At 39.7% G+C, this 24,845-nt stretch overlaps 1 protein-coding gene across 9 annotated transcripts in view; it reads left to right on the top strand.

Moving 5' to 3' along the window:
* The window catches only part of CTNND2 (catenin delta 2), a 680,231-nt gene that overhangs the window by 97,320 nt on the left and 558,066 nt on the right, over positions 1-24,845 (top strand). The window contains exon 1 of one of the 9 annotated variants that reach the window (XM_080382081.1): positions 3,572-3,665. The exons of the other annotated variants lie outside the window; for them this stretch is intronic. The gene's annotated coding sequence lies outside the window, so the exon portion shown is untranslated. Of the gene's footprint in view, positions 1-3,571; positions 3,666-24,845 lie in introns of those variants that run through there. 9 annotated transcript variants of the gene reach the window in all.

Genomic DNA, 24,845 nt, shown 5'->3' with positions numbered 1-24,845 from the left:
GTTTCTCTTGAGATTATGTCCAAAGGATGATATTTTTTTTTTCTTTTCCTTTCCTTCCCCTCTGCCCTTTTTCATATGCGTCTGAAAGGGAGCACTGCTATCCATTGGATGTGAGACATTGCCCTTTAAATGTCAGGGACAGTACTTGGATATATGGAGATCCACATCGCGGATCGATTCTGAAGTTTATTTTTTAATGCATTTTTACCTTCCTGAAATGGTTGTTTATGCTTGCACCTATAAGCAACGCTCAAGTGGATTTTAAGATAAGTAGGATTCAGTCTCTGTTTTTCTTGAAATAGAGCTCATGGATGAAGTTTATGCCAAGGGAAATAAGAAAGCTGTTAGCCTATAAAAAGTGTCTATAGTTAACACAGAACATGGGTAGCATATATTCTTTTACCCACTTATAGACAAAGGATAAGAGAGTAGTGCCAAAGGAATTTTAAAGCCACCCACAGGCAAAGAACCATCATAGAGTTACACGTAACGCCAGTGAAATGTTTTGGAAAAAAATTTCTTAAAAGTCAAACTAGGAATGGTTTTGTAATTTGCTTGTGCCATTCCCAGCCACATGAACGGTATAGTACTTGCCTTTGAGTTTCATAGGAGAAAAATGAGACAGGCTGGCTGAATTGATTTTAATCATGCTGAAACTTTATTTCTTGGGGGTGAGTACAAAATGTGTGAATTGTTTTTTAGAAGTAATTTTTATGTTGTTGTGGTTTAACCATTGAAACCAGGACAAATGTCTTGCTGTCACTGGATGTGACTTTGCACTAGACTTTGCAGCTGATAAGTATTTTCACTGAGAAGATACTTCAAAGATTAAATGTTTCTTGAAGATGAACGTGTGAAAACTAGCATGCTTTTAGTAAACATAAGTGAGGTTCTCACTGCATGTTGAATAAAGATGATGGATGTCTTCCCAGCATACCACAGCTCAGCATTTTCCTTAGAAAATGCTCATCATCATGAACATTTTAGAATCAAAGTAGATCCCAAAGCTTTTGTGAAACTGCATCTTACTCACTGTTGGAGAGACACAAGGGAAATCCCTGTTCTTCAGTGGTTTTCTCCAACTTGTAACTTTTCCTTTGCAGTGAAAGGATATGAGCCAGTGTGCCAAGGTCGTCATCTTTGCCTTCCTGTTCCTTCCCTGATTTGTCTTTCAGTCTCTTGGCCAACAGCCTAGAAATTGTTTTCATGAGCTGTATTCCTCAACAGTGTCCTGCTTCAGCTCTCTTCAGTAGGAAGGCACTTTTCTGGGCCTCTGTGTGTCACCTCTGTTGGAAATCCTGTGTTGTTTATTGGTCTAATCATCCCTGCTCTCTGCCTGGCCTTGTTAGCAACTTTCAGAATGACTGGCTGTTGTCACTAGTAATTTCATTATTTCTCTTTTTCTTGTGACAATCTGTTGACCACACTAAACACATGTCACCTCACGGCGGTAATAAGTCCTGCATTACTTCAGTAAAAGGTTTATTTAGCGTATGGTTTCCAAGCAGACTTGACAAACTTCCCAGGTGGGCTCCTTTACAGTTTTACCAACTCTGGACTGATGGATTTTCACCAAAAATTTACTTTGTAAGCACTTCCTTCAGGCTCCTGATGTACAGTTGCAGCATACAGAAGGGTATGTGTTTCTGCCCAGTAATGTTTTTGTCTTAACATCTGATGAAGAAATTAGATTGTGTCGACATCCTAGACTTCATTAGCTATTCTCCTGATCTCTGCTAATTACATGTTAGTTCTTTTCAACTGAGCTATGTATTGTTTTTCTTGATCTCTAATAACACTGATTTCCTGACATGTTTCCTTCGGAACTAGTTGCTGTTATTCATATTGGAGATAAGGTTTATTCTTATGGCTGTGAACATCAATATTTTCTACATCATTACATGCTATTAAATGTAATGCACAGTTTGGCATCAGTGCATAAATAGGTGTAAAGTTCAGATAATATTTGTAGAAATCTTAACTCTGCACGTAACAGAACCTCTCTCTACCTGGACTGGAAAAACTGCTGTTCCATACAGGTACACATTTACTGTCAGAGGAATTTTTTCATTTATTTATTTATTTATTTTTAAGTATATGAAGGGTTTCTAAACTTGTGTGGTGCATTGTCAGTTCACAGAGACACATAATTCACCGTTTAAAACAAAAGTGTATAATAAGCTTTACAGTAAAATCTGGTATCTGGGGAAGAATCTTACTTTAGAAGACTGTTGCACAATTTGCAGCACATTGTGGTGGTTATATTTTTCTAAGATAACTGCTTTGTGTTGCTTTTGGACGTTGGTATTAGAGAAGACATTCCAAAATCACTCGTCTTTTTTCCAGTATACCATTTTTTATATGTGCTTTGCTGAAATTCTCTTTACTGTTCAGTGTAGTCTGTCCAACTAGCTGATCTCAAGGCTCATAGCTGCAAAGGATAAGGAAGCCCTGTCAATGCCAATAAGCAAATAATAAGCATGGTTAAATGAGTGGGTTGTGTTTTCTTTTTTCATAACAAAGTCACACCTCCCCCTCAAAAAAAAAAAAAAAAAAAAAAAAAAAGAGGAAGTGTTTTGAAGCAGCACGTAGTGGTGTTGCATTGCAAATTGTATTCGATCAAGAAAAATAATAATACTGCATATCTTTAAATGCATTACAAAACATTTACATAGGTACTTGTAATTAGCTGTGTAATAAGGCTTCATTGCATCTACTCAGCTTTGTTACACATCATCGTTGGTATGCGGTTTTTGGTGTACCTGTTTTCATACTTTGAACTGTTCATGAGTGAGAAATCTAGTTCTGGAAGAGAGAGTTCATGCAGTACCAATTTCATAGCTGTGTAAATCATTGCAGTATCACCTCTCTTTGATAATTTTTTTTTCTTATACCAAGATGTCTGACATGTTGGCAGGAGGAGAACTTCATATTAAATGGAATAAATCAAAGCTCTGATAACAGAGTGGTCTTTTATTTTCAGTCCAGCAGTTTGGATCTAGCTGTCCATTGTTTATTGGTTGGCAGATGCTGATGAGTGTATGTGTAGGACAGAACAGAGCAGACAGCAGATTGTGCACCACTTTGATCCTGCTGGACCTCTCTTTCTGTCTTGTTCAAGGTTCCCACAGATTCCTCTGCTACAGGGTCACTGGCTGTAGGCGGAACTGTTTTCTTGCTCAGTGAACACGGTGCCTTCTTCCATACTGGGTATAGGCTATCTCAGATAGGCAGAAGCTTTGTAATGCAGCTGGAGTTTTAAAGAGAAATGACGAGGAATCTGTTTTTCTACAGTCTGTTGTGGAAGTTATGTGTGCTTAATTACCTTTGTGCTCAGAGAGTTATTTTTATCATGAAAATTTTTCACATAAGTAGTCAAATAAAACCTCCGTTCTGAGGAAACCTTTGACATTAGAACTATCAATTTAAGTCTGTGTTCTCAATAACATGGTACAATCAGGTTTTTTGTTTGTACTCTGTGTATGTGTAACTTCACTTACTCTGAATGTGCAATGTAAAAGTAGAATAATAAGTATTATGAATGTTATTTACATTTCTTTTTTGTTGCAGATTTCTTGTTTTGGACCTTAGCCTCAAGATATTCAGTCCTAATGTCGAAGATTATCCTATTTTTTTTGGTAAAAAATTATATACATCATTCTGCAGTACGTGTCTCCAAAGGCAATCACACCTGAACACAAAAATAAAATATTGAACAGAAAGTTATGTAAAGGATTTGTTGTACAGAAGGAGCTCGGTTCACTTCCACCAGCTCAAACAGAGCTTAATAATGTGCGATTGTTCCCGTTGATGTGCTTGTTCAATGTGACAGACTAATGGCATTTTGCCTTGTAACTCCTGAACACCAGCCCTTCTGAAGAGAACTTCTGATTGACCCTGAATATCCTCTGGTCACGCTCCATTGCCTACTGCCATTAATTCTTGAATTTCTCACCATTTCTGAAATTCTTGAGTCATGGAGTGTTTGGGAACCTTTTTTACTTTGTTTTTGTGTACTTGGAACACCTAGCATTTGACACTAGATCCTGGATCTACTCCTATATGCTAGCTATACCGCACACCTAAATAGGAAAGGGAGAAAACAACTTGTTTTAACAAAATGATAGAGTGAAAGTCTTACATGATTCTTTTTAAGTTACAGGTGTTTACTAAAGTAACAGGAAATGCAGCACAATATTGAAGTAGCATTTTTCCAGGTATTCTTGAATTTAGAGATGTTCTTATTTTAAGCAACATGGTTTATATAAAAAGCAATTCTAAATTATTAATCTAGAAAACTGTATAACTGTGTGGGATCTTTCAAAATTATATTCAAATTCCCTGTCAGACCCTTTAAGAAAGGAGGGATAGAAGTCTGAATTTCCTTTTGTAGAAATAGTTTTGTCTCTTTGCTCCCAACAGATCAATTTATCACTGGCATAGTCCTGAAGTTGTCAACATGCTTGCCAGTATCAAGGTTACTTTTTCTGTTTTCATACTCACGTTGTTCAATTTGACTTCTGTTCATGAGCTCATGTGGCTTTTCTCCATATGGTTAAGAAGATCTGATTTTGAGCCTTTGCAGCTTTCCATAGTACACTGCTTAAATCTCACGTAACTTGCAGCTGCTGAAGGGTTGCACTGCTCCTTTGGTTATGCGCTAAAGTCCGTTCCATATCCCCAAGTATGGAGGAAAAATAAATATTGTGTTCCCATAGTAAGCTCTGCTGTAACACATTTTCTCTGATTTAGGTGTGCACTGTGAAAATAAAGGTTTTCCATGTAAAATATGTAAACTTTCCCTGTATTAAGGTCTTTATATGCCTTTTTTTCTTCTGTTTCACTGTGTTCTCAGAATGGAGGGCTCAATTCAGTTATCTTGACGTAGGTGCCAAATGCATTTGAGACAGCCCTAGTTTTTTGCAGTTCCATCATAGCAGGTAGGATACAGGATCTACAGGAGACTCCCTCTGGAGTGCCTCCTGGAGTCCAGGCAGGATAACCCAAAGGCCTCTCAAACAGCAGTAGACACCCATGGTTACCTTTAGTGTAGTTACTTTTTTAGTTGAGTATTGTGAGAAGTCAACATAAAAAAAATCAGAGCTGCTGTACTGGATCTGACTGTCCTGCCCCTAACAATTGTGAAAGACACTTGATCTGAAAGGAAGATCTGAACAAGGCAAGTGCACATGACCTATCTTTTTAGCACAGTACCAGCCTCAGAAATGGTTGTGGTTCTGTGTGTTTATTTAGTAATCTCGGTGAATTTTTCTCACCTGAAACTTTAGCTGAAACCATGTTCATGTTTAGCAACCGCAGGATCGTTTCACAAGGACTTCAACAGCTCAGTGATGTACAAAGAGCCCCTTGCTTTTGTCTGCGTGGAACTTGGCACTCGCTTACTTCGTCTGCTGTCCCTGTTTGTTCAAATTCACCCTGCCTGTGCGACCCAGGGTTTTTGAGTTTTCGCATTCACCCCCTCAGCTGTTTATTTTCTGGACCAAAGAGCTCTGGCATGTGTCCTTGTTCCCTACGTAGTTGAGTCTGTTGCCCTTCTCTGCCTTTCCAATTCTTCCATATCCTCTTAACGAAGAAGAACCAGAGCTGTTCACCATATTCAAGATGCAGGCAAACTATTGCTGTTTATTGCCCAGTCATTCAGTCTTGTAAGGTCCTCTGCAGTTCTCCCTAACTGACCATTTTTTGTAATACTTTCAATTTATCAAACTTTAGCAACTTTAATCATAGCTGCAATCCAGAAAAGGGTATGAGCAGTATGAATATGTTAAACACCCCAGCTTGCAACCCAGCTGTCTTTGGGAATCTGTCCATGGTCACTGTAGGAAGCACTTACTCTCTCTTTATTTTTGTTTGTTCTCTCATATGTAACCAGTTGCTTACAGACCTTCTATCCTATGTAATATCTCTCTAGTTTATAAAATGACTTTCAATGAAGGACTTTAGGACTTTGGCACAGGCTGTTGCGGCATCCCTGTATCCAGGTTTGGACATTACATCCCAAATGAGTGCTCTACCAGATGGATGAAAAACTGGCGGGGCTATCAGACCAGTGGTGTATCCTGTGCCCTTGTCTTGTTTAATTCTTCATCAGTGACAAGGAGGAGGAGATGCAAGGCACTTGTCTGTGGATGACAACAAACTGTGAGGTGCAGTCAAAGCATTCTGAGGCCTGGCTGCCAGTCAGAAGAGCCTACACAGACTTGAAGAGAGGGCTGACAGTAACCTTGTGAAATTAGGCAAGTAACTTAACCTTGAGCCTGGGATGGACAAAATCCTGCCATTGGAACATCCTGATCACTTTCTGGCTGGGGAGCAGCTCTGCTGGAGCAGACCTGAAGGTCACGGTAGACAGCGACCTGAGCATGAGCTGGCAGGGTGCCTTGGCAGCTGACAGCATCCTGGGCTGAGTTAATAGGAGCACAGCCAGTAGATAGAGGGAAAAGTTTATTCACCTCTACTCAGCGCTTGTTAGACTGTGCCTAGACTACCATGCACAGGTTTGGGGGACACCCCAATGTTGGACACCCCAACACCTTCCAGTACAGGAAGGATATTGATAAACCCGGGCAAACTCAGCAGAGGGCCTCCAGGCTCGTCAGTGACAAGAGCGGTTGCTCTTTGAAGAGAGGATGAGAAACTGGGCTGAAAAAGAGATGGCCTAGGGGGACTTGGCAGCCATCTTTTTGTATCTGTGAGGTAGTTACCAAGACAAACGGAGGCAAGCTCTTCTGCTGAGGCATGGCTGGAGGTGGACTCACTAACTGAGAGGAGATGTTTTGACTTGACTTAAAGGGGGAGAAAAAATTAACTGTAAGTGTAACTAAGCAGTGGAAGAGATTGCCTGGACAGGCTGTAGTATCTTCCTTCTTGGATGTTTCAGGAGCCAACTGGACAAAACCCTGAACAACCTAGTCTTGAAGGTTGATCATCTGGGTGAAGCAGATCATCGTGATCTGCTTTGATCAGGATATTGGATAAGAATGCCCACTGAAGTCCCTTCTGACCTGAATAATTTGGTATAATCATTGTTCATTTTACACTTGCATATTTATTAATAACCACCTTCTTGCATGTTTATTAATATCCAACTTTTAGCTAAAAACATTTAAAAATAATTATAGTGTGGAGAATAGATATTGTCATTCAGCACTCACTTGATTGAGTTCTTACATTTTAATACATAGACATAACTACAGAAGAGGTAAAAATAATGTCACTTTTATAAGGGATTCTAGTTTGGAATAAATCTTGCTCGCCTGTGCTTGAGGAGTATTATATCATCTCCTTTTCTAAAGGAAAAAAAGCAATCAACTCTATCATAAATGCCGCATACTTTGCATAATTATTTTTGTACTGAATTTGCATGCACTTACATTTCTGCTGAAAATAATGTATGAAAAAATCTCCAGTGATACTTAATTCTGTGTATGAAACAGGAAAGGTATAGGAAAAGCTTGGATGTTTTCATGGGCATATTTATACTCCTCTTTCCAGAAGAAGTTTTGAATAACCTTTTCATTATATAGCATTTCCCTGATGAGCTTGTTTGTTGGTATATTTATTCTGCATCTCAGATGCAATTCATCTTACCTAATTTTAGCTATCTGAAAAGGTAGTCATAGAGTTTAAAATAGTGGTCTAGGCACTTGCTACAGGTAATCGAGATGATTCCTCCTTTTCCTAAACATGAGTCATCCGTTCTGTCTTAGAGGCTTGTCTTGTGATAGAATTAATCACTCTGCAGGAGCACCTATTTTACCCTAATAACTAGGTGGAGACTATAGACAGCTAGCTTTTACTAGACAACTAGTTTTATATGCTCGTTTTGCGAATCTCTACATCCCCACTTACTTCGTATTGTGTTTCCCTTGCCAAACGTCACTGAAACACTTTGGAGGAATAGAAGAGACCCCAGCTAAAAAAAAGTTAATCTTAAATTCCTTAAACCTATCTCAGGGCTGTTGGTAGCTGATGCATATTTTCATTTCTTCATAGCATTTTGGAACATATCCCAGCTGGAGCCTGAAGAGCAGATACATACCTGGTGTGATGACTTGTGGGAAACACGAAGTCAATGACATAGGTCTCTCTCCTTTTCTAGATACACAGTGGGTTGTTTGCAGGTGGTGGTGGAGTGGTGCTGCTTGGGTTTTGGGTTGGGATATTTTGTGTGTGTTTCATCTTCTCTGGTTCTCTCACAGGAGACATTACTTCCCTTCTTACTTCAGTACTGGAGTCTATTGGCAACCTCAGAATTGTCAAGAAAAGACAGTGAAGCAACATCTCATCTTATGCCACAGGATTCTTCCAGTATATTGAGAGCTAAATTTTTGCAGGAAGTGCTCATACTTCATTAAGCTTACATCTGCCTTTTGTTTTCTAATCAACAGTAGGAAACTCAGGCTCATCCACATACAATAACTCTACTACATGGGCCAGAGATACATTTAAGCAAGGCAGGTATCATTGGGAGACTCTGGAAACTGCACAAGTGATGCGTGTGAGAAGTCTTCAAATGTGTTCTGGAATTTCCTTTTCTTTTGCTTCTTTTTCTTGATTACTGTCTAGACCCAACAGATTGAAGTTAGATACTTGTCTCTTTTCTTCTCCCTTGGCAATATGTGAGTCCTCTTCAGGACATGTCACATATATGAGTTTGTATCCACTCCGGATTAAATGGGATGAAGTCTGAAGTATTACAACTTTCTTTTCTTAGAGAAAGTAATTGAAAGCAAGTTCTTTTTTTCTGGCGGTGGAGTTGAGCATACTTAATAGAAGATTCTTGTAATTGGTAGGTACCTCTAAAAGCCCAGCTCGAACTGAAGTGATAGGGCTGAAGGTGATGGTAATGCTTCAGCATTCAAAGACGGGATGTAGCTGAGCAATGAAACTAAAGCTGGCTGGTTGTAGCTGAACCTGGATCAGCTCCATATATAAGATGTATCCAATGATTTAAGTTACAGGAGAGGAAACGACTGTCCATGGGGTTAAGATCTATCTTTGGTGGGCAACAGCATATGAGTGTTGAGAGGATTCATTAGAATAACTGTTCTTTTGGGATTGTATATTCAAACTTCTCTAGCAAATTAATAAAGGAAATGGATAATCATGAATACAGCAAATGAATCGCTATTTCTAGCCTTGTACAGTCTTTGTGTGTAATATTTTCATTCAGTAAATCTTGCAGATGTTTGCAGATCATAAAACAATTAATGATTAGCTGCCTATTTTAAATGCTTCTTTAGTGATTTCAGATTGTGGTGGTTTGTTTGTTTGTTTTTTTTTTTTGTTGTTGTTGTTTTTTGTTGTTTTTTTTTTTGGAAGTGAAGGATGAGGGGGAAAGCAATCTTCATTAAGTAGTGGCCATAATGAGATCATAAAGTTCAAACTGCCTCAGCTTTAAGTCACTGTAAAATGTATGAGGGGGTTTCAGAGCCGTGAATATCCACTGCTTCTCCTAGCTGGCTTTGCTTCTCCTAGCTGGCTTTATTGCAGGCTAGTAAACTTCCAGTTGAATTTCTTTTTCCTCTGCGTGTTTGGACTAACAAGCCCCAAACCTCTTATCAAATAACTTACGAATAATGCCTTTGAATAATTTATTTTGTAGTCAGAAAATAATTACATATATTAAATTCTGTGCTTGTTTGGTGGAGCATATTGAATTCAGTAGAGATCTGTGTATTATGTTTTTGTGATATTTTTGCCTTTTCTTAATTTTTACAGTTTTTAAGCCAGTGGATCCTCAGTTACAGTTGAAGGCTCTAGGTGCTCCTATAATGCAATAATCTTGCTGCTGTGCCCTGTAGAACATAAGCACTTGCAGAGATTCCACTTTTCTGAGAGACTTTTTTATCATGAATAGAGGAAAAGATACTTTCCAGAAATACAATTCTTGGAAATGTCTGAACTGTTTAAGGCTGGTGTGTGTGTATGTGTGCGTGTGCTTAATTATGAGCCAGCTGCTTGGATGGAGTATTTCAGCCCAAACAGCGAGCTTGTGAAAAGCACAAGTGGATCAAAATAGGATCTTATAATGGGAAGTGCTAAGCACTGCTAGCTCGGCCTGTAACTAAAAGAGAAATAATTGTGAAATTTCCTCACCAGTATTTACATCATGAAATAAGTGAATACCACCAGAGCTGTTTTCAAAACCTGCTTCCAGCAAACCTGACTCCACGCTCTTGCTGACTGTTTTCCTACAAGCTGGGATGGCTCAGCTCTGCCCTGTGCACCTCCCCCTCAGCACTGGCTCCATTGCAGGAGGCGGCACCTCTCACCTGGGTCCAGGCTGGGAGAGGGAAGGGGAGGCAGAGGGAGGAGCGGCACTTTCCTTCTTGGCCTCCTGCTCATGTCCTTGGCTGCTTCCATGATATCATGTGATGTGTCTCTGGCAGTACATCCCTGAATGCAACATTTGCTTAACTTGTGCAAACTTTTTTAATATAAAGAAACTGGATTTTCTGTTATGATGTGTAACTTGACGGGACAAGCTTGTAAGTAAAATAATAAATACAATTTAGATGCTGTAGATATAAGTAGATGAGAGCATCCTGTGAATATATTTTTATAGTGTGTATTTAGGTTGTTAAAACTAGGTAATGTAGACAGCCAAAATAGATACTGGAAAATTTGTGTAACTTTAAGCAATTGTGTGCATGTCTTTTGCATGTGCAGTGAAATATTACCTGCTTTGAGTGGATGTTGTTGCTGTTCCAGCCACTTAACAGTGCAAAGGAATTCGGTGGCATCTTAAAGTGACCTTGCAATGAAAATTGGGGATAGTAGTTGTTATACTGCTCCAGTGAGGCAATTTTAAGTACTTAAACATCACAGTAATTTGCTGTTAATTCTGTCGAAGACTTGCATGATAGTTCTTATTTGAAAATAATAATCTGTATAGAAAGAATGGTGAAAAGAAGTTGCTCTGCTTGGAGACCGGGATACAATGCTACGGAAGTAGTCAATCCATGAGACATTGTTGAAAAAAAAGCGGGGGAGTTGAGGAGATTAGTCTGTCTTTGCAGGGCTACAATAGATGGCAGAAGTGGATGCTGGAGGATATGTACTGAATTGAATATGTTGATTTCTTTTCTGTTACTGCTCATAACTTTGATTTAGGAAAACAGAGTTACACAGTGTATAATAAGATTTAAGTACAGTTAAGTCACAGGTAATTTTGAGTTCTGTGCACCTAGCTGGTGTAAAGCCAAGGTACAGTACTGAGGGGGAGAGCTGACTTGCTTCTTATGCTTAGTTGCCACTGCAACTTCATTGTTGTTTCTGATATCTGAGCATACCATTTTGTAATGGGCCTGTTTAGAAACCAAGTTGTGTTCTGCCATATGTTCTTAGTAAGTTGTGTCAAGCAATCCCCTAAGAAAAAGATAGTGGTATTACAATATTGTAAAAGAAGGCCCTAGTTTTAGGCTTTTAAAGAAAATTATTTCAAGTTCACTTGCCTGGTATACCTGTAGGTGCAATATAAAAGTAATCATAATTAAAGGTCAATGTAATGTTGCCATGTTAGTTCAGTTGTTTATCCTCACTGAAAAAAAGGGTCTAGTATCTCCTTTCTAGCAAGGTTTGTGCTCCTGAGGCAACACATCCCTGGCATTGAAATAAGAAGTTTGATTGAGCTTCAGATAGTGCAGTGGGACTGTTCCTTTAGGTGAGTTCCTATGGCACTTCATTGTTTTAAGAATCACTTGACTAATCTGTTGATGCCAGGTGAGGTCTTGTAGGTCACTTGTGGTCTTGTAGCAAAATGGCTGTGGATAGGCAGGACATGATGTACATTCTTCACAAATACAGTTCAAATCAGCCTCACTCTCCATCACACTGAAGTCTATTCAGCTTGTGTTTGGAAAAAATGTTGTAGGTTTTCTTCTTAAGCAACAGCAGAATCCTTATGTTAGACTGCTTCCCGTCTTTCATCGCTTAGCAGCAAAAATATTGGAGTGAAAGTTTTCTGCACTTCCTGCCTCACATGTTGTGACTGTCTATTGCCTGTAGTTACAAACCTCTCTCTGCTATTTCTGATGCTGCTCTGAGTGTTCCTGTGGATATTTAAGATGCTATATGCTCTGTTGCACTCTTTGGTCATATGTACACTTTGTAGTCTTTCTAAGAATTAGCACATTAATTTTATTTTGTACATTCCAGATTAATTAGTTTCCTGAAACAAAGTTTCAAAGTCCCTTATCTGGAAGGATCAGAGGATGAGAAGTTCCAAGCTGGTAGTGAAGGAGGGCAGAAATTCTTAAATGACCCTTAAAACAGTTGGCTCAGAGGGAGTTATGCAAAGGTTTAGGTTTATCTGTATTTTTCTACCAGCAATTTTTTCTGTCATTTAACAGATTATCCAGCTTGATGCATTGAAAACAGGAAGAAGAAAGACTTAATATAGCCAGCTTATTATGCCTTGCAAGTGATGTGTTCCTATCAGATATATTTTAAGAATGCGCTCAACATATGTGTATAAAGATAACACTGTAAATTGATACCCTTTTAGTGTGACAGAGTGAAGATTGAAACTATTAAGACTAATTACAGTCTTACACAACTTAAACATGCATATTTTTATTCTTTCCCATCAGTTAGCTATCTCCTGGTTAATATCATTTTGGCTAGGAAGAAATTAAAATAGATGATGTGTGCTGTGTAGGTACATTGGGTTCAGTTGAACAGCCATGGGAAGGGATTACTGGCTTCAGTTGAACAACTATGTGAAGGGATTAGTAATTTCCTAACTTTCAGACAAACTGAAAAGAAAATGCAAATGACATTTTCTCTCTAAGTCACAAGACACAGCATATAAGTAGACAGATAACCTCTTATTTTATGTCATTTACTGTAAATTGCTCAGTTCATTCCACAACATGTGGCTATAGGTTTTCAACCAAACGTGTTTAGAAGAGTTGTCATCACATAGTCATACTGATTGTCATTGTTGATTTTAATGTATTTCAGTTAAATCCAAACTTTCAAACTTGGTTCATGCACGTTAAATATACTTCCCAAAAAATTATGCATTTATGCCAGGACTTCTGCCTCTGCTTGCTGGCAGGCAGAAATGTAGACACAGTTTGCTACTCTGCTGGGTTTTTAATGCACTTCATTAGTTGATGTGTCAGTAGACATTTCTTTCAGTAGTTATTTCTATGAAAATCCAGATTCCATGCTCAGTACCACATAAAATATTCCTCTGTATACAGTTTAGAAAAATAGCTAGGATCATACTGATGTAATATCTGTTTGGTTTTCTCCATTAAACTGTACATGCTGTCATAAAGGTCAAAAAAGTTTGACTCTTGGGAGAGCTGGATTCAACTTTGGTCTGCTTTAAAAGGTTTCTGTTGTATCTTAGGTGAGATACTTTGTCTTTTTGTGCATCTGCACTCTGTAAAAATGAAACAGTAGCATTTTCTCTTCTCAGAGAGTGTTGGGTTAGCTGGTACAGTAATACTTTTTATGTCCCCACTTTAAGATAACCAGGTATGGCATATAAATTACTTAGAGAAAGTTTTATGGCATCTCAGATGCACACCGTGTCAGGAATACTATTGAATTTTGTGGAAAAAACTAGACTGATCCTTACAAATGTACCATTTCATGTGACTAGTTTATTTTTTTGTTTGACTTGTTGGTAACAGAAGTTGTCTATTTTTCATGTTTACTTAGCATCCTTTGTGCCTCTGTAAACTTGTAATATCAGCTATATATTTCTCTTGTTACTATTTTAGTAGTTACAGTTTTATGAGCAGTCATGAACACAAAGAAAACCATGGCATTGGTACAAAGTCCATGCATATCCTAAAGCAAAACTGCGTGGATAACATGTTACTTTGTCTTCTCTCAGACTTCATAGCATTATACTTACCACTGCTTTCCTATGAACATTTCTTGTATCTTCTGATCCAAAAGCTATATATTTTTCTTATAGTACAAGTTTGTTGTATTTATAGAAAAATAAAATTTATATACATTTATATTTATATAAACAAAAAATCATTTTTCTTATAGACCTTAACTAAAGTATCTTCACTCACCACTGCTCAGATATGACTGTTTATTAACCTACTGATAGGTGAGAAAGAGGGAGAAAGTGAACTGGACTTATTATACCAAGCATGTTAAATGCAAAGAGCTGTACAGATATGATGTTAGAAGCAGTACATTGGCAGCAGTAAACCCCTCAATTTTAAAAGTCTATATGATCAAAGCTTATCATCAGGAAAGCAGGTACTAGCCAGCTTGTTGTATTCTAGTTTTTTCACTGATGGTGGAATTGGCAGAGTCGAAGTATCTACCAGACTAGGCTCAATTGTAGATGGTGGTGTGGGAAGAACATTTCTCAAGGAAGCCAAAAGTGGTCAATAGCAAGACTAATTCTTTGTAGGAGGCACCAAGTATACTTGAAGGACATGACTCTGGAGTGGTGAACAACTGAGTACTGCCAGAAAGCAGAAGAAAGCTGTCCATGGGTATCCAGCAGAATCAACTGCTGAGGCGGAATTCCCATGTAAGAGAGAGAAATAATTTTGTACTTTGGCAGGATCAATATAAAAACATAATAAGAACATCAGAAATGGCTTAAGAAGCAAGAAAAGGCATAAAAAGTTAAGAAAAACTTGTCTGGAGCAAGAAGCTTGGCAGTGATACTGCAGGGTTAGTAATGAATAGGGACAGTTAGAGATTGTTGCCATTTAAAACCAAATGACAGTATGGCGACTAAATGGATTTGGATACCTAAAGACTTTCATCACACATATATGCAGTTTTTAAAATTACATGATTTTGCTGTTCCATGGGAGAGATGATTTGGTCCAGGTCTAAGTACAGGACTGGGCAGGGAGTACCATGTTTGTGATTAGTCCTTTTAAATGGTGATCTTTTCTGATCTGCAGTTGCTGCTGTTGCTGCTCACAATCTGTTTGTTCCAGAAACTTCTGGATGTTTGCACTGTTTGATATCAATGGGCTGTTTGCATAGTTGGGCTATCTTTTAACACACATAAAGTATTTTGTTCTTCAGGGTGGCTGGTTGACTGTATTTCATCTGCTTTTGCCACAGTAAAGAACTGGTTAACATTTACTCCTTATGCTAACAGCTATCCTGTCTAGACATAGTTCATGCTAACTGCTACAGAAATTAAAGAAAGACTAAGGGTTTTTTTTCACCTTTCTTGACCATGAAGTATGTTCAGGGAGCTTCTTATACCACAGCATTCTCTGTGGGGACGCATTAGGGTCTCAAAATACTGTAAGGAGTTTATTAAGCCAAACCCCCAGAATACTGGGCAATAAAAAATTATGTGGATAAATGTAAAATGATGCTCTTATGGAGGAAAAAGGAGAGTATAACTTCCCAGCTTCACCTTTAAAACTATGGATCCTGAGCTCATTTTATCACACAGGAATCTGATGTGGGATTTGGTGCTTTTTGTGGGGTCTGGGATGTATTCATAAGCCAATATCAAAAGGAGTGAGCAGACGAGCAGCCACAGTTTCCATTAGGAGTACTGCGCAGTCCTCTGCCTGCCCACCAGGCAGCTCTGCCAGTATCACATCAGCAGGATACTGTATGTGGAAAGAGAGAGATAAGCACTGCAGTCCATCTATCTGCAGACACACCTCAGCTCTCCAGGAAAATGCTAAGGAAACATTTGATTGTCATGCTCATCTCAGGCTGGGGGAGGTGAATCCAGCCATTTAAAGGAGAAGACATCCTTACTCCAGCAGGTCCCTACTTCAGCATGTAGTAAATAAGTGAGGAGACTTCATGCTCTTCTGTCAGCATTCTGTTTGAGGGATACACCCATGAGAGGAGTCCCAGAGTGACTGCTTTCTTGGTTGGCTAGTGGAGCCCTAACTGCTAGACACTGTGTCTCTGTAGATTAGTCTGGAGGTACATTGTACAGTGTTGTATGAGGCTTGGACATATGCATCCTGCTGTCTGGGTTCTGGTAAAAGTGAGATGTGAGGCAAAGAGAATCTGTGCAATTCAGTATGATACATAAGTAAGCTCCTTAACTGGAGGAATTAGTGAGGAAGTAGATTAGTCCTGAGATTACACCAATACCAAAACTGTCTATCCTCCTTCAGGTTCAGAGCCATGGGAAACATTAAGAGTAGTCAGCATGAATCAGCCTGCAATTTAAATTTAAAGCAGTAGTAATAAACAGCCTATTTTAGCACATAGTGGATTACTTGCCTCAGAATCAAAAGGGCTGTGCTTTTGCTTTGCTATTTCTGTTCTTTGTAATGAACATGTGTCCTTAGGTGTTGGTGCCATTGACCTCATCTCTTGCATTACAAACTTTTTTTTTTTTCTCTTATTACTTTTGGTAGGGAATTGCTTCATCGTGGTGTGTGGTGGGTTGACCCTGGCCAGCAGCTAACCCCCCACCCACTTGCTTGTGAAATCCCCACAGCAGGACAGGGGAGAGAATTGGACAGGGAAAATTGAGGGGAAATAAGCTCTAGTGGGTCAAGACAAAGACAATTTAATAAGTGAAAGAAAAAGTAAGAGATTATGGAAAAGCACTCAGTTACCACCAGAACTCTGATGTCCAGCAAGTCCCCAAGCAACAGCTACTTTGGAGAAACTGACACTCACTTTTATGGCTGAGCATGATGTCATATGGTATGGAGCATCTCTGTGGTCAGCTGGGATCAGCCGTCCCAGCTGTGTTTTTTCCCAACCTTGCTGAGGGGCATAGTGAGAAACAGAGGTGGCCTTGATGCTGTGCAAGTACCATTCAGCAGTATCTGAAACACTGTTTTGATCACAAACCTAAACCACAGCACCACTATTTGAGCTTCTATAAGGAAAATTAACTCTATCCCAACCAGACCCAGAACATAACATCACTTAAATTTTCAAGTTACTCCCAGTTAATAAATGACCAATGAATAAAACCCAAACGAAACACCCCATTATTATGTTACAGAGAATCACAGGATGGTCATGGTTGGAAGGGACCTCTGGAGATCATCTAGTCCAACCCTGCTGCTAAGGCAGGGTCACCTAGAGCAGGTTGCACAGTGTCGTGTCCAGACAGGTTTTGAATGTCTCCAGAGAAGGAGACTCCACAGCCTCTCTGGGCAGCCTGTTCCAGTGCTCTGTCTCCCTCGAAGTAACAAAGTTCTTCCTCATATAAAGAAGGAACTTCTTGTGGTTCAATTTGTGCCTATTGCCCCTTGTCCCATCACTGGTCACTAGTGTAAAGAGTCTGGCTCCATCCTCTTGACATTCACCCTTGAGATATTTGTAGACATTGATGAGATCCCCTCTTGTTCTTTTCTTCTCCAGGCTAAACAGGCCCAGCTCTCTCAGCCTTTCCTCATGAGGGAGATGTTCCAGTCCCCTAATCATTTTTGTAGCAGAGGAGAAGGATCACCTCCCTCGACCCGCTGGCCATGCTTTTCCTAATGCATCCCAGGGAACACTGCTGGATCATGAGCAACTTGCTGTCCCCCAAAACTCCCAGGTCCTTCTCTGCAGAGCTGCCTTCCAGCAGGCCAACCCGCAGCATGTACTGGTGTATGGGGTTGTTCCTCTCTCGGTGCGGGACCCTACACTTGCCTTTTTGGAGCTTCATGAGGTTCCTCTCCGCCCAGCTCTCCAGCCTGCCCAGGTCTGGCTGAATGGCAGTGCAGCCTGCTGGTGTGTCAGCCATTCCTCCCAGTTTTGTATCATCAGCAAACTTGCTGGGGGCACACCCTGTCCCTTCACCCAGGTCATTGCTGAAAAAGTTGAACAGGACTGGACCCAGTACTGACCCCTGGGGAACCCTGCTAGCTACAGGTCTCCTGCTAGACTGAGCCACTGATCACAACCCTCTGAGCTCTGCCATTCAGCTAGTTCTCAATCCACCTCACTGTACACTCATGTAACCCAAACTGCCTGAGCTTACCTGTGAGGATATTGTGACAGACAGAGACAAAAGCCTCGCTGAGGTCAAGGCAGACAACATCCACTGCTCTCCCCTCATCTACCCAGACAGTCATTCCATCATAGAAGTCTATCAGGTTGGTCGCGCATGACTTCCCCTTGGTGCATCCATGTTGACTGTTCCTAATGACCTTCTTTTCTTCCACATACTTAGAGATGACCTCCAGGATGAGGCGTTCTATCACCTTCCCAGGGATGGAGGTGAAGCTGATAGGCCTGTAGTTTCCTTGGTCAGTACTATGCTATCTAGGTCATACAAGATTTCAAGAATTCACTGTAGGAGTGTTTCTGGCTTTTGCTTACAGATATGCATTTTGCTGTGTGCTTGAGGATATTGGCATTGTCACTGAAATAAGAACCCCCGTTCCCTCGGTAACACCAGCAAACTATTCTTTTATTGTATTCCATGAATGGAACAATTTTGCTTGATTTATGAATAGACTTTTCAGAAAAACTGAAATCAATTATTGTAAATCCTCATGCTGAGATCTCTAAAATATTGACAGAAGTGTGAGTTTTTGTGCTGGTTTCTCTTTGTGATTGTGTTGTTGACTCCAACTGTGAAATATTTTCATTAGAATTATAGGAGGTTGCTCAATTCTCAGATGGTGCATGCTAGCTGTTCAGGGTAAATTCTTACAGTTTAGGTAGGTGGTTTCAGTACCAATGAAGTAGCAACATCTTTCAAGCTAGCTTGTGGTTTACAGGTCCTGATTAATCACTTACTCAATTGCTACAATATATTGACAGATAAAGGGGATGGGGGCAGTTGGCTGACATAGAACTCACTGTCTTTGTGGTTTGGGTCTGATCTTTAAATCTTTGTGTACTCAGGAGTGGTGCTGACTCAAGTCTGAGAGAAAATAAACCAAGATATCTACAATTGGGCCATCTTTCGCTCGTCTTTTTTTTCAAAGCCCTTTGGGCCAAATGCTGTAACTTCTCTCTCATAATGTCATAACATCAGAGTTATAGTGCTAAAATAATTGGGAATGTTTTAGGATTTTTTTTGTTTGATTTTAAGGAGAAAGGCTCTATAGTAGTTCAAAATATTTGAAATTTTAAGTATTACAGAAAAAAGCAAAACTGCCTTGTCTTATGGCATATTACTTAAACAAAACAGTACTTAACAGGATCATCTTGAACTAAAAAGTTTCGAAGCATTGCAGATGCCTTAAGCTCTAGGCAAGACTTCAGGTTTCATACAGCTTCCAGCACTCTGGCACTGGTTAATGTAGATAGTGGTAGGAAAGTATTTGATGCAGCCTGCAGAGACCTCATACTGGCTACTGTGTGCATAACCCCCTTAATTTTGTTTCCCCTTTGGAGAGTAGGAAAATAGGGATGTTTTAATCAGACTCAGGGCAAGAGTAGAGAGTAGAGAGTCCCTGAGGAAGAAACTTTTTTTCCTGTTGAGCTGTAGTCTTTGTATTGTTTCAGGAAATGCCTTTTTGAGTCAGGCATCTGTGGAAGAGGAAGGAACAGAAAGTTTCATATATACTGGCTGCATATATGCCAGCAATTGTGGTTTCCAGGTTAGGTATTACATGTTTATCTGTATGACTTCAAGGTAGGATAAGTTGAGTAAAGTGTTGGGAGAAGTTTGCCAATATAGCTACTCTTCAGTCAGGTTTTAGAATTTGCTTGTCTTTGTCCTTTACTGTGATAGTTGGGATCTTTTATATTTTCCACCACACTTCTGCAAAGAGCAGTAGGAAAAAAAAACCAAAACAAAACACGGAAATTTTATGATTTACTGAACCTGAACCTCAACTTTACCTAAAATTTGAAACTAGAGGATTCTTTTTCATCCACTTAAGAGGCTTAATACCCAAATAGTATGGTTGAATAATGGAGAATGCAATGCTTGACGTCACAAAAGAGGAGAGACAAGCTCGCCTGTCTTGGTGAACAGGGAATTGGATGGGTCTATGAACAATGAACAATCCTAGAAAGAAACTAGAACCCTTGCTCTTTGGAAAGCCCCTGTGATGGGTTAGATAGAATAAGAAGACTGCTGACTTGATCCCTCATATCCCTGGTCCCTAACGGAGCTTAAGCCTTTGCAAAGGTCTTTAAAGATATCATGTCTCCTTTAATTAATCTCTTTTCCCATCTAGTAATTTCAACCTAGGAGATATGTGCCTTAGGATGTTGTGATAACTACTTGGGCAATCTTAAGACATTTCGTCTTTGAGGTATTTGTCAGGGTCTGGCAGATTTTCTTATCTTTCTGTTGATGCAATGGATTATCAACCTATTTTTAAGAATACTTACCCAGCCACAAATTTTATCAACCTGTCAGCAAAGATAGGACATTAGAGGAAATCTATAATTTCAGTGGTTATGTGTGCAAAAGGCCCATCTTCACAGTCTTCCTACCCTGTTTCACTGTTGAACAGCTGAAGGATTCCGCTTCATTGCAGAATAGTTTTAATACGTTAGTAGATATGTATCCTGCTGTCTCAGCCTTCCATCACCTCCACAGTCTGGTATTAGTAAGGGAATACAATAGGTTCTCTTTCTGCTGAAGCTGATTCCTTGCATACATAAATCCTCAAGCAGTGCCAATTTCTACCACTTCTGTTTTAGATTTTATTCCAAAAAACTACTGTAAACATTTTGGTTGGTCTAGATTGGCTTTACAATATGTAATAATGAGAATTATTATTTGGGCTATTTTTTCCTTCCATATCTGCACCAAGTATGACTTGTGATACAGGTAATAATTTGCAAGAATGGCCAGGGCTATTGTATTCTATGTTGTCCTAACTTACACCCACTGACTTCTTAGTTTATCAGAATGACTCTGTGAACAGCATGAAAGCTGGTGGTTTTCATGATTTTAGATGCGAAACCTTTTTTTTCTTTCTTTTTTTTTCTTTTCCTTGCCACAGTTATCCAAAGCTAGTATGTAAGAGCTATTCATGACTGTAGGGTTTCAAATAACAACTGTTGTTCACATATGCAGGGAGAAACACAAGTTTCCTGAGGCAGTCATACAGTTACTATCATGAAGAATGTTGGAGTATTTAATATATTTATTTTTTAATTAAAACCAGCTAGAAACAGGATCAGTATTACTCCTTGCTTCTGAAATCTTGATTTGAGTTACTGAAATCATAAACAGTAAATTTAAGTGTAGCCATAAACTTGCAGTTTTAGGTAAAAAAACATAATGTGCTCCAGTATTTTCATTTTACAGTAAATCCCCATCATTTTGAAACAATAGCAAAAAAAGTAAGAGAAACTTTAATATGAACAATACAATTCTTATTATTAAATGGTAGTCATACTGTAATCTCTATACAGCATATCTAAGGTAGAGGAAAGGAAGCATTTCTAGATACATAATTGCATATTGGATTATTTTAAGTGATTGGTTCTTATCCAAGGCTACTTAAGTGTTATTCATGGTTCTCCAGATTAGCTCAGTAATAAGCCAAATTTGATTGCTGTGCGGTAAAACAGCATAACTTACACTTTTATAATGAATGCTCTCACTGATAAATGGTTCATTGTACAGGAAAGACCCACTGGGGAGTACATATTCCTTACTGCAGTATCTTTTTATTAAAGAAACATGTTTGGATTTTCTGATTTCACTGATTTGATGCAGTTGCCACTGTAGTGGGTAACTTGGGTTTTACCATAGATTTCCAGCTGTTGAAGAACTGTTTTGTTTGCTTCAGGTTTTTTAACCTGTCTACACTTTCTACTCGTGAAAAGGTGATGTAACATTAGACTATGTAAACAGCATTAACGAAGTGACTTTAAAAAGAATATCAATCTAATATTTAAAAATAGAAGTCCGCCCCTGTAAGCAATACTCCCTTTTTCTTTAAGTATACATTATAAAATAACTTATTAAAACAATGCTGTTTAAGTTGGAAAAGGAATGAAATGCTCAGTTTACAGTTGATGCTGCTACTTTTTCAGTTCTAGTTTTTTTTCAATGCTCTACATGGATGCAGTGAATGTAGCATAGCATTTCTGATGTGGAGGAGGAGGAGAAGAGTTAAGATCGTTGAAAGGCTGGTGTAGCCGCCCCATCTGAGAAAGAGTGGCAACATGTCACTGGCGAACTATGCCACCAAAATGCTTTTACCAGGGATGTCTTCATAGCTATACCTCCTTAGTTTCCTGCTTAGTAAAGTGCTTTCCCAGTATGATTAAAATCAAAGTGTGTGTGCAAAATTAAGCTTTCAAGTGAAACCATAACATCTGACATTGCCATTTTCATGTGCGTTTAGAAATGACATTATTTTCTTTTACCTAAGGATTTATGTATGGTGTAGAAGGCACCTCTGTGTATTTGTTGGGTATGTACCTCTGTGCCTGAGTTCAGCCTGAACAGACATTTGCAATTTGACCTTGGAACTAGCCAAGTTGATTGTATTGCTTCAAAGAAGGCATGAAATCCTGCTATAAGGAAGGGTAGCTTATTTTTTTACTTACCTTCGGAGTCAAGAACCAACCCACTGACCCTCTCTGACCTGTTTATCTTAGGAGTAATGCTTCTAGTAGGACTCAGGTCAGATTTTAAGTTTTTGGTGAGTAGTTACATGGCAAAAGTTATTTTTAACCTGCTTTTCCAAAGGTCAATAATTTTTAATTCTGTCAACTGATTTTATTCAATTTTCTTTAAAAAACTTCATTCACACAGAGTGATAAAGGCTAAAAAGTTTCAAAACAAAGCCAACAACAAAAAGCAAAACAAGAAGTTTTTGTTGAAACTAGTTGTTGTATGGAATGAGATGAATGCCTGGTAGTTGATTATGGAACTATAATAGGTAGACAGCAAAGCATAAAGAAGCATAGCTCAGATTATTTTCATGGAGAGTTAAAGTAACCAGTGTACCCATGTAAACTATTGAGTTTCTTTGGATTCAGTTCCTCACTGAGCAGTGTCTGCCCATCTGTACTCCAGACAATAAACTGATATTCAGTTACATAGCTTGGCCTTATTTGTATAATGTTTATCATACTGGTTTTCCATAGCTATATATTGTTGAGGTTTTTTCTGCTTCTGATTTTGTCCAATTTTTAAAAATACTTCCACCACTGTACTTAATAGTGATTTAACAGGAATCTTAATGTGATGAGGCTTTCATTGGCTCATGAGATGGTGACCATGGTAGTTGCAGATTATAGCTGTATAGTGTATACAACCATAGATTGTATCCATCTATTCAGGAATCCATGTTGTCACAAGACTGAAACAAATGAACAAAAAACCAACAACAAAACCTACACACACACAAAAACAAAAAAAAAAAAAAAAAAAAGGAGAAAAAAGAGAAAAAAAAAAAAAAAGAAAAACCCAGGCCATTTCTGTCTACCTTTCTTGTTAAAGTCAAAAGCAGCTGGTGGGGGGTGGGTAGGTTGACCTGGTCGGGCTGGCAGACCCTACCCAGCCCCTCTTCAACAGGACAGGGGAGAAGGTAAGATGCAGAAGCTCCCGGGTCTAGATGAAGACATGGAGATCACTGACCAGTTACTGGGAAAACAGAGTCGACCTGAGGAAAATACACTTAATTTACTGCCGATTGAGTTGGACTGTGAAAAACAGAGAAAAGCTAAAATAACTTCCCCACACCTCCGCTTTTTTCCCCCAGGCTCAGTGTCCTCCCTTCACTCCCAAAGCCACTGCCTCCTCTCCCCTGGGTGATGCGAGGGATGGGAATGGGAAGCAGTGGTCAGTCCATACAGCTCCTCTCTGCCGCTCCTTCCGCTTCACATTTTTCCCAGCTCCAGCTGGGCCCTTCCCAGGGGCTGCAGGGAACCACCGGCCCCGCCGGGGTCTGCCCTGGGCCCGCGGGGGCATCTGTGCGGGGGCGCCCGGAGCCCCCTGCCCCCCTCCCGCTCCCCCCTCGGGGCTGGCCGGGCTGTTTCTCACCCCGTTGCCCTCAGCCCTGGCTGCTGGGCACCGTTTTGCCCTTTCTCAGCCCGGCTTTCCCCGAGGCGCCCACCCGTGGCTGCGGGGCTCAGCTGTGCCCTGCGCTGGGGCCGGTGGAGCTGGCTGGAACCGGCTGGAACCGGCTGTGCCCGGCGCGGGGCAGCCCTGACACTGCCTCACAGGGGCTGCCACTGCCAGTGCCTGCACCTGGTCCATGGGGAGAGGGTGGTTTTGTTTGGGTTTATAGGGTTGGTTATGTGTTTTTTTCTTTCGTTAAAGTGAGATAAAGTTTTTGGATGCTCTTAGAAAGACACAGGGAAAAAAAAAGGTGGGTGTGTGTGTGTGCTGTCGAACTTGAGATAGAATTTTGCCAATGCTGTGGAGTATGGGAATTCATGAATGATTTATATCTGACTTCCCAGTATGTTCCCAAAAGGCTGGTAGTATTTTTCCTGTTCATCTATCTATGATCATCTAAGATTTTAATTTGATTCTCTCAGGAGCATGTGTATGCTCTGACTTGGAGAATCTCATCTGTATTTTTATGACAGTTAGGAAATACTGTTGCTGTTGTGGAAATTAAATGCAGCTGATGTACTTCTGTGCTATAGTTGCTCAGCTATGGTGTACTCTGTTAAACTGCTTAATTCTTATTTTTTTTCTTTTATTTGCTTTAGTTTTCCTTTCAGTTTGAGTGCTGAGCTCTCAGGAGTGAGGGTTAAAAAGCTATCAGCCAGCTTATTCTGTGGGGAAAAATGGGAAGAATTTGGGGTAGCTTTTCTGGAGGAGAGAAGCCAGAGCAGAAGGAAAGGTACAGTGGTCAACATCATGTGGGAGAATGTTTTCTGAAGAAGACTGTTGGAATTAGGTTTTTGTGTCCATGCTGGGTAGTACAGGGAACACTAAGCGTACATGTATTACATTAAACACTGAAGCAAGTTTGTTACTAGTAAGGCCAGTGGTGCCCGGA

This window comes from Falco punctatus (assembly GCF_963210335.1).
Source record: "Falco punctatus genome assembly, chromosome: 3".
Lineage (NCBI taxonomy): Eukaryota > Metazoa > Chordata > Aves > Falconiformes > Falconidae > Falco > Falco punctatus.
This window is presented reverse-complemented; position numbering and strand designations above follow the sequence as displayed.